Below are 10985 nucleotides of genomic sequence, written 5' to 3'. Positions count from 1 at the left end.
CATGGTTGCAGTGATGTTTCCCATGTTACCCTTCGACAAGACTCCATGTACCTGTATAGATATCTGAAGTGTAGGTGTAGGACAATGAGAAACAAACGCTTCAAGATAGGAAGGCGTCCCATCAAGGCTAGGGAGAAAGGAAGAACAATTATGTAGACCATTCCATAGAACTTCCTCTAGAGACATGACCTCCACAATACTCTCGTCAGTGGGGAATGTCTCGTTCAAGTGATCTGGAGAATCCCGAGAACCAAGCCAAGGGGATGGCACATAAGCATCTAGGGTAGGGAAAATTTTAAGAACCACCCTAAATTTATATGTATAATAAATGGGCGAATCCCCATGATACATAGGAAAAATCGGAGGTGATTTTATCACTAATATAATATGTATATATATATATATATATTTTGGCGAATCTCTTACTATATTATATTATCTTGTAAAGTCATGGCGAATCTTTCACTAAATTATAAAATCTTGTAAGATCTTGGAAAATCTTTCACTGAATAATAAAACATTGTGAAGTCTTGGCGAATGTTTTGTTAAAGTATGAAACCATATATGATAATAATAAAACATACTCATTAAACTGTAATATACTAACATACATGTTTGGAAAAAAGAAACATAATTTTCACTTCCTACAAACAATGTTGCAAGTTTTAGTGGCCATGTTTGTCATGGTAGGAGAGATTAATGTTTTATCTACCACTTTTGTCAAGATACCACTTTTGCCAAGCTATCAAATTTCTTTCTTATTCCATAGACTCCAACTGCGAAAAAAAAAAAAAAAAACACATCAAGTTTGTTTACCCGAACACGCCAACAAGTAGCAAGCCCCAACTATATAATATAATGAAGTAGCAGGTATCCCAAAGGCCTGAAGGGGATCTAATGGGAAGAAGTGACCGTCGTCAGAAGCCTTCCAATCAATATATAAATGTATACATGTAGATTTATTATTATTTTAATTGGAAATCTTCAATAAATAATAAAATTTAATTATGTCTCTCCCATTCTAAATTTCTTATTAGCTAATTCACTACCTTCATACCATTTTTAACAGCGTTGTAACATGTGGATTAATTTCTTTTTTGGTGCACAATCTCCGCCTTTTAGGAAAATATGGTGCACTGAACCAACCCCTATAGATCATTACGATAAACTAAGAATAGCAGAGAAGATGAAAGGTTGTACAAACCAGCATATTTTTCAAACAACTAATCCAAGATCAATACCTTAAGTTTTTCATGAAGATATCATATTGAGAATGTTTGAAAAATGGTGGGAAATATGGGCTCTGCTAGTCTGATGCGGAGAGAGTTAAGATTCCATTGTTTTGAATTTGTTTTTTGTTAAATAAGAAAAACCAATATTAATGGAGATGTCGGTATTTTTTACTAAATTTTGTGAAGTGACTAAATGTATATTTAACCATTCACCTTAAGATTTTTTTTACAATATAATATCCTAAGTCTATTTAATATCTTCATTATCATAAAAACCAACCTATACCCATATTAACTCCACATCTACCACTCTTAGAGGGATGAAATCTATTTATCCCTCCCAGCACTTGGTAGACCCGGAATTAAGATGGATCTGGATCTAAGCTGACAGAATTTACCCTTTAAAGAGTCTATGCTCACATGAATACCATGGTATTACCATGGGTTATCATAAACTTGGAGCTTAATAACTACTATTAGTAATTTATAAAAATTAATAATTGATTTTTTTTTTTTTTTTTTTTTTTTTTTTTTTTTAACGAAGTTAAAATATTTAAGTGACATTAAATTACAAGATTCATTTTTACTCTTGATCTACCAAGCCCGAGAGGGATCAAATATTTTTTCATTCTATGTTAGTTTGCATATCACGATAATTGATCCAGAGTAAAGATGGACCTATGCTAGTTTAATTCCCCCTTTTAAATAGGCTGCATTCCATGTGAATACCATGGGTCAATACCATGTGCCATCTTTATTTTTATTAATACCAATATTAGGGTTAATAATGTTTTTTTTGCATGGTATTAATAATAATTTGGCCCATAAATATAAGGTGACATATGGAGTAAATATAAAAAAATGTTTTATTTATTTACCATACTTCTTATTTATTTATATTTTTATTAATTTACCATACCTATTTTATAAATATGGTATTTGGCCCATAGGATTCACTTAAATGAAACCTCCTTTTTTACCTTCTTAAATAGAAAGAGGGTTATGGAGTAAATATAAAAAGAGGTTTTAGTTATTTACCATACCTCTAGTTTATTTGTATTTTTATTTATTTACCATACCTTTGGAGTAAGTATAAAAAGAGCTTTTATTTATTTACCATACCTCCAATGTATTGATATTTTTATTTATAACTATCATAAATACATTTTCTTGAAAATGATGGCGAATGGAAGATTGTATCTCCTAATTTCAAGGGCTAAATTTAGTTTTTTTACCCTCTCTCTTAAAATAAGGTGGGCTAACCTCCATACCTATTTTTTTTATAAAATGAATTTGAGGCGATTTGTAACAATGTACTATGATACAAAATATTCACCCAATAAAAATATAAAACCCCTTAATTTAGCCCAAGGGCGAAAATTCGCCCCTACAATTTTCCATGATCTAGGGTAATACTGAAGACAACATGAATTTTTGAAGCGACCATCGAAGCTAAAACAATTTCTTGATAATTTATCTCCAATGGACTTAAAGGCATAGTATCTCCAAATGAGTCAATTTGATCTTCGTTAGGGATAATACAAGGATCCGTGGAATCTGAGATCATATTGACTGAATGAACATTTGGAGGCGGGAGAGTAAAAGAGACCTTCCCCCACACTCTCATAAGGAATCTCAGTATTTCCCACATAAGCAATGCTACTGTTCGATGAACTAGAAGAAAATAAACACAGTTGATCAATCATGACTATTTTTTCTTCATGAGGGAAACGAAGTACGGGGAACAAAGAAGACACCACAGAAAACATGGCGTGAGTCCACCTTCACCCCAGAAGATGTTGAAGTTGAGATTGGCATCTACAACTTCTACTTCTAATTCAACAGTATTTCCTTCTAATGTAATCGGTAAGTTCGTGAGAATACCGTATGGTCATGAACCTCTATCGTCAAAGGCTTCCAGAGTGTTTGGAGATTGGTTAAGAGGAGGAGAGCCAATGAATTTCCAACATGAAATCGACATGATGCAGGTCGAGGCACCTTCATTAATAAATGTTCGATGAATCGTCTTTCCCTTAATAAGGACCTGGATCAGACATGCAATCTGATGAGGGAGACGAGGTACATGATTCTCTAGATCGAAAGTAATCATACTCGAATAAGAAGGATCAAATAAACTTATAGTAGACAACAATGACTTCCGCTGCGTTGGACAAGATTGAAGAACCTCCAAGGCAGACATCGCCGAAGGTGTCTGAGCTAAATCCTCAACAATATTGTAATGTTGCGCAACTCTAGCATTCAGATTGAAGGATGACTTCCGAAGAACACCTTTAGGGGGTGGATGGATGACATATTCACTATTAGGGCGCTCAATATGGAGTGGACCAGAAGAGGATGAAGTAGAAGTAGAAATAGTATCATTGGATTCTTTCTCCATCGTCTACTTAGACGTGGTTTGATAGTCCTTAGTTCGAGTAGCGATCGAGATAGGCGATGAACCTTGCATCATGAACACTTGGGATCCTGAGGAAGCAGAAGATTGAGGCTGGTCTACCAATTGGGTCTGCTATGATGGAAAAGGTTCTTTTAAGATAGTCGGAGTCCCTTTTAGCAAGTGACTAACTTCAGATTGGCAGGGACAATCCTTAGTGTAATGATCCTCCTCACAAATGAGGCAAGGATACTTTGGCTTTCTTCGAGAAGCATCGTTAGCAGGAGATTTAGGAGGGTCTTGTTTCAGGGCTTTAGCTTTGGCCTTACCTTTTCCCTTATTTTTACCCTTAGAGGCTTTGTCTTCTGTGGTAGATTGAACAACATGTACCTCAGAGGTTTTACCAGGACTGGATGAATTCTTAGAAGGATTATTGGAACCAGTGTTTGAGACTGATTTCTGCTTCGAAGAAGCTTTCGCGGGAATTTGAGACACATAATCAATCACACCATCAACATGCAACGTACCCGGAGATTGATGCCGTCAGATTTGATGATGGTCTCAGAGCATCAGGTAACATCTCATACAATGTGCCAGATTGCAAATAGACTAGGTCTAAATACTGGGCACGGGCGATAGCTTGCTCTTCTGTAATACATCCACCCATGGCTATATCCTTATCAATTCTGTTGACGAATGCTTTTGTGAACGATTCTGTCAACAACTCATCAGAAATCTCAAACTTGATGAGGGGAAGCTGATGTCTCTGTTCATGGATATGATCAGAGATGTGGGTCACGGTGTCTTGCTTAACTGACGTAAGCAAATGGGTGCCAGTTTCATAGTGAATTGGCAGCTGGAAATGAGTGAGGAAATCTATAGGAAGAGATTTGAAGTCACTGTAGGTACCTCGAGGTAATTCGATGTACCACTTAGCGGCAACACCTGTGAGAGTTCTTTGGAAGAGTGAAATATGGATAGAATCATTGACATATGAATTGGAGGAGCACCAGAGGTAATATGTCATCACGTGGGCTTGTGGATCCTCCTTCGCTTTTCCCTCAAATTTGGGGCAATCGCTCAGAATCTTCGTTGGAATTAGAGGCCAGTACAATGAATGAAGAATGGGATCATTTGTGAGCCTCGAAACATTGGGCAGCTCCAATGTAGCCAAGAAAGGCAATTGCGTGTTAAACGACATATAGGGCCTTTGAGGAGACCCAAAATGTGGAGTCCATCCTTGTTGGTAAGGATTTTTCCCCCACAGTGGAGGATTTTGTCCATATGGAATCTGATTATGCCCCCACTGAGGGTTACCTTTCCCATAAGGAGGATTCGGTCCACGGTAGGTTTAATACTACCCTGCCATAGGCCGCTGATGAGCATTATACATGGCATATGGATTATAAGGCTGTTAAACCTGCTGACCCTGGACGTAAGGATTTTGAACCTGTTACTGCAAGGGATGACCTTGACCTTGCAAAGGTTGACCTTGGCCATGAAAAAGGTGACCTTGCTGATATGCGTACAAAGGATGCTACTGCCTAGGTTGACCTTGTTGCTGCAAAGGTTGGCCTTGCAAAGGCTGACTCTACTGCTGTAAAGGTTTAACTTGTTGTTGCAAAGGTTTGCCTTGCGAGGATAAAGGTGGGAGGACTGCTGTACAAACTGAGTTTGCGGATGCAAAGGTTGCTCCGACTATTGCAAAGATTTCTCTTGTAGTTGTAGCAGTTGTCCTTACAACTACAATGCTTGCCCTTGCTGATGCAAAGATTGCCCTTGCTGCTACAAGGGTAGATGAATAGTTCCTTGGGTTATACCCTGAAGGTATTGATAGTTCTCGAATTGGATCTGGCCATATCCACTAGGAATATTGGATTGACCAGGCTGAACATAAGGTCCATTTTGAGGAATGTAAGGCGGATAGACCGAGGCTTGCAAACCATATGGGACATAAGCTTGTTGAAATGGGACTTGAGCCATATACGACGATTGATATTGGACGTGACCTGACCTAGACGGAGGAACAGGGTTAGGAATAACGCCATAGAAAGGTTGATTCATTCCAACCATGTGAGTTTGTAATCCACTCACATTGGTTTCGCCTGACATAAGAGGGAAATTCGGATCTGTTACACTAAAATTTGTCACCATGACTATTTGCAGTTAGTATGGCTCTATCAACTGTCATACTATCCTCCTTGGCAAGTCTCATACCTCTGCTCCTCATGTCAAACTCCAAGAAAGAGAGAAAGTCTTTAAAAATCTATATATCTCTGGGTACGCAGTTTCTCTTAGCCTTACCTGCGTGTATGCACCTCAAGTTCACAATACCTGTGTACTTGTACGCTCTGTCTGTAAAGGGGTGGGTGCGTACTCCTGTAAAGGTCAAAAGGCGCAAGTTTCACTTCAAAAAAGTTACTTGTGGTCATTTCTAGAGCATTCTAGAAGTTTGTTTGACGTGTATTGAGCGCCTCCAGATGGTTCATGTATCCCTATGAAAGAGGAACTTATCCCATCAAGAGGGGAGCTATCCCATTCTAAGACGGGCTTATCCCATTGATGGTGGACCTGATTAAATTCCTCTAAAGCACTATAAATACAGGCATTGGGCCAGAGGGAGGGGAGGTTGAAAGCTGAACATTCCTAAGGGTAGATGCTGCTGGAATTAGGACTCCCTTATAGAGCTTGAGAGGAGAGATTCCCATCCTTTCCTAGCCTTATTTGGAAGTGGGTGAGCTGATCAAAGTAAAGGAGAACTCTTGCTGGACCCTAGGAGGGACCTGCACAACACCAAGGCTCAGGTTGTAATGGTTTCTTTTGTTTCCACTTAATACAATAAACTCATTTTTCTCAACAGATTGTTATACATGATTTGTTTCATATACTCCTTGGTCTGTATGATGAATATGTTTTATTTTATAAGTTATTCAGGTGCTATGTAATCTTTTGTTTGTTAGTGAATGCAGGTTTCGAAGAGAAGGAGGAGCTCATCCGGATCGGCGAGGCTGGACTACTACAAAGCGTTGGACTAAAGGTATGTTATAATCACCTGATTACTTGTATTCTAAATGCATATTTAGAGAAAGGTAGTGTTTAATTGTCTTGTTTGTCACTAGAAAGCCTTAGCTTCTAGGGAGGTCGGTTTTGTCCGCAAAATTGACTCTTTCCGCATGACAAAATGGCGACTCCGCTGGGGACTCCATTGATGTGAATGATTTTTCCTTTGTGTGAAACTTTGATTTGAGAAAAGTCATTTGTTTTCTGATTTTTGGCTGTTTGACTGTGCATTTGGGTGGGATAGCTTAGGGTTAAATTAGATTTTAGTTTTTCTTGGTTTTGCTAGAAGTACGCAGCCTCTGCGTTGAGCACAGTGCGTACCTGTACGCACTGCAGCTTTGTACACAGAGCGTACACGCACCTGTGCAAACAGGTTGCCTGCGTACCCTGTCAAAATTGAGAAAATTTCAATTTTCTCCTTTTTGCCTCTTAGATTTTGTTTTTAATTTGTTTTTGCTGCCCAGATCCACTGGTTACCTGTCAGAAGTCTTCACCTAAGCTTGTTTCATTAGTGTCAAGGGTTTTAGTGAAATTCATAGAGATTTTTCCCTAGGGTTTGATTTTTGCATTGGTCCTGTAGTGATTTTGGCTTTAGAAGTTGTAAAACCTTGGATATCCCTGGTCTTTTCAGTCTTCTTAGGAGTCGGACCTTTCATAGAATCTACCTTTGTGAGAAACCTACCTTTGTGTTGTCTCTTTGCAAAATCTCGAAAAAGTTTGTTGATTAAACTTTGAATTTTATTCTTAAGAAAAAGAACAAAAGATTTTGATTTTTGTTTTTGACTGGTTTTTGATTCTGCACTAACTAGTCCTTGGTTAAATCATGACTGAGTAAAACATCCTGGAATCATACTTAGTAGGTTTTTGCCTCATTAGATTTACTTTTAGGTGAATTTCTCTTAGATTTGCTTTTGGGTGAAATTGAATTGATTTGATTGCCATAGATTTTTTAAACTTGATTTTTGTTAAAGTAATTTTTATATGCTTTGTTAATATAGGGAAAAATCCAAAAAATCTCTTTTGAAGAAAAGTTTGCTTTAGTAGCATTTGAGTCTTTGAAAAGAAAAGGAATTTTCGTGAAATAATTAGTGGTCATGTGTTGTATGCTTTGGGAAAGATAAAGATTTTGTTTCTTTGATTTTCATTGCCAAGAAAGTTGTCTTTATATCAATTTTGCATTTTCCAACTCTCTTAGCTAGGAAATTCATTGAAAAGGAAAATTAGTATAAATCATCCTAAGTGCATCTTTTTAGTGGATTTGAGTCGAGTCTACACACCATCAGTTTCATCTCCACTACCTTTTGTCCTAAAGAAAAGCCATAAAAATTAACGCTTAAAGTAAAATCAACTTAGTAACTTTTTATTTACTAGGGCTCTGAAACACCAAAATAGATCAGGCTAGTGTCTTGGAATAGGTGAGTAATTAACTCTCCAAGACAACAAAACCAAACAAGTAGCTCATCTTGTGGTAGGATAAATCCAACTGTTTCATTTGTACTCTGGGAAAGCTCCTCTTAAAGGAGAAGCACGAGACCGTGTCCGAACCAGTGAGGGGATCAATCCTCCTTCATTGGGAAAGACGCCAGATACGCACGTACTACAAACGGTAAACCTCGGATTATTGTCGAGGAGCCTGGGGTCACTTGTCGGTAAACCTTGGATTATTGTCAAGGAGCCAGCAAGGGGATTGAGCTTGTTACTCTGCCCTTGCGTGCTATTGGGTCGTAGACTGTTCCCCTAGGTATATTTGTTGCTGTTGGTAACCTTAGTGACCATTATCTTTAGGATTCTACCCGAGGTGACGGTGGAGGGAAGATCCCACTGTACCTGGAGCAGACGTCGGCTAGACTCACTTGGATTTTCCGGGGGGTTCACTTCACTCGAGACGGTTAAAGTGGAGGAACTTGTGCCGGTCTATTCATTAAGCAGGTTGCCGGGGTAACTGTTCCACCCACCACTTCTGTACTGAATTCAGCGATGTTGGGTTTCATCACCAACTAGTGTTTTCGGTCCGGAAGGCTACTGTTTGTGTATGGTTTGACGCCCTAGATTCTTTAGGCGTGTGATTCGAATTTGTTTGGTTCTTTAGAGACTTTAGGCGGTTTGCTTTGAGATTTTACTTTGTTTGTGTGTGCAGTAGTTAAAAGTTTTTAACTGTGGCTGAATTACCGAGACAGTCCCGTAGACTTCGGGGCCAGTCTCCTGAGATTGTTACCGTGGCCGATTTGTTGAGGAAGTCCCGTAGACTTCGGGGCGAACCTCCCGAAGACGTCTCGGGTCATTACGAAGGTTTGAAAGTCCTTGTAACTCCTAGTGGCAGTAAAGTAGGTTCACCTGAAGAAGGAGAGTTGTCGTTGGTAGTCCATCCAGATTACCAAGGTCTAGAAACAGGTTATAATCCCGAAGCTGTTGCAGTTTCCGAGCTTGCTGGTAGTTTTTCATCTACTAGTGATATAGGCGAAGAACCTGAAATATCTGAACCTGTTACTCCAACTTCTAGCGTTCCTGATTCACCTAGGGTAGAAAGAGTCATCACCGAAAATCTTCCTTCTGGTTTGATAGCTATTGAAGAACTTGCTCCAGAAGAAGAAATAGGCGTCTCTATCCTTGAAGATCAACCTACTATTGATCTAAGGGAGCGTGAATCCATTTTTTACAGTCCTCCTAGAAGTACTACTTGGTATCTTTCGTTAACTAATTATTTGGACAACTCAGGGTCAAGTTTTTCTCCACCTCGTACTCCTTATCCACCTGGAGGTATTTATACTCCTGTAAATATGTCTGGTCAGTCGTCTATGTTTACTCAATCTCCTGAATCTTTCTTGTACGGCGGTCCTTCTGTTCCCTCTGGGTATCAGTCACTTTCTGGTACTTTTGCGGGAGCATCTCCTCAACCCATTGAAAATGGGTTATTAACTGGAAACAATGGTAATAAACCGTTGGGTGTAGGAGACATTTACATGATGTCAGGTTCAATTCCTGGTTCTCAACCTCAAGGTGGCCATTTACCGCCTGGGGGGCAACCTCAAGGTACGCAAATTGCGTCCGGGGGGCAACCTCAAGGACAGTATGTACCCATAGTGCAATACATTCCTCAAGGTCAACCCCAGCCTCAATATGTACCCCAAGGTCAACCTCAGTATCAATTTATGCCTCAAGGTCAACCCCAGTATCAGTATTTACCTCAAGGGTATCTACCTCAAGGTCAGTACTCGAGTCAAGGTTATCAACCACCCCAAGGTCAATCTTATGTTCAAGGTGCGGGAAATGTACCTTTCAATTATCAAACCTACCCTCAATTCGGTTATGGATCTCAATATCCTCAACCTGTCATGGGTCAATACCCCAGAATGAACATAGTGTGGGATCCATCACAAGTTCAACAGGTGTTGCAGCCAAGCGTACAATTGTCATCTCAAACTGGACAACCCTTAGTTTCTGGTTCACCCCAGCAACTAGTCCAGTCTAATGTTCAAACTTCTGTACCTTCGGTAGTTACTCAGTCGCCCATTGCACCTAGTACTCCATCTCAAACGACTGCTGCAACTACCGCAACATCTGTTCCATCCACCACACTTACTTCTGGAGTATCTCTCCGGTTTCTACTGTCTCTGCAACTACTCCTCAGACATCTTTACCATTGTCTGGATCCACGATTCAAACTACGGTTCAGATGCCTGTAGGACAACCTGGTTTAAGTACGGTTGTCACTAGTCAACCACAATTCACTTATCAACCGTACCAGGGACAGTACCAATACGGGCCTGCTGTCCAGCAGCCAGTTTACCAGTATCAACCGTATCCTGGGTACACTTATCAACAACCTCAACAACCCCAGTACGGTTCGGTTAATCCTGGTTTTCCGGGAGGATACAATATCCCGAACGCGATTCCTATTCCAAGTTATCCTGGATATCCTCCTCCTGGGACTGGTCTTGTGACCCAGAGCTTTAGGGATCCTAATCGGCAATTACCGTTTATCGCAACTTTGGATTTACCAGACTTGTCGCGCCTAACGAACGATCCGATCAATTATCTTCCGTTTTGGCCGCCAATGCCGAATAAGTTGCCCAGTGACATTCCCAAGTTCGAGGGTAAGTCTAGAGAGGATCCGTCAAATCATGTGATGACTTACCACCTCTGGTGTGCCTCAAATTCCATCTCGGATGATTCGATCCGCTTACGTCTTTTCCAGCGTACGATCATTGGTCTCGCGGCTAAGTGGTACATTGAGTTACCACGAGCCTCTTTTTATAATTTTGGCCAGTTAGCTACCTCGTTCTTAACTCATTTTCAGTTGC

This window comes from Pinus tabuliformis, chromosome 6 (genome assembly GCF_031772625.1).
Source record: "Pinus tabuliformis cultivar Carrire ecotype Pingquan chromosome 6, CPIR1, whole genome shotgun sequence".
In the NCBI taxonomy this organism is placed as follows: Eukaryota; Viridiplantae; Streptophyta; class Pinopsida; order Pinales; family Pinaceae; genus Pinus; species Pinus tabuliformis.
This window is presented reverse-complemented; position numbering follows the sequence as displayed.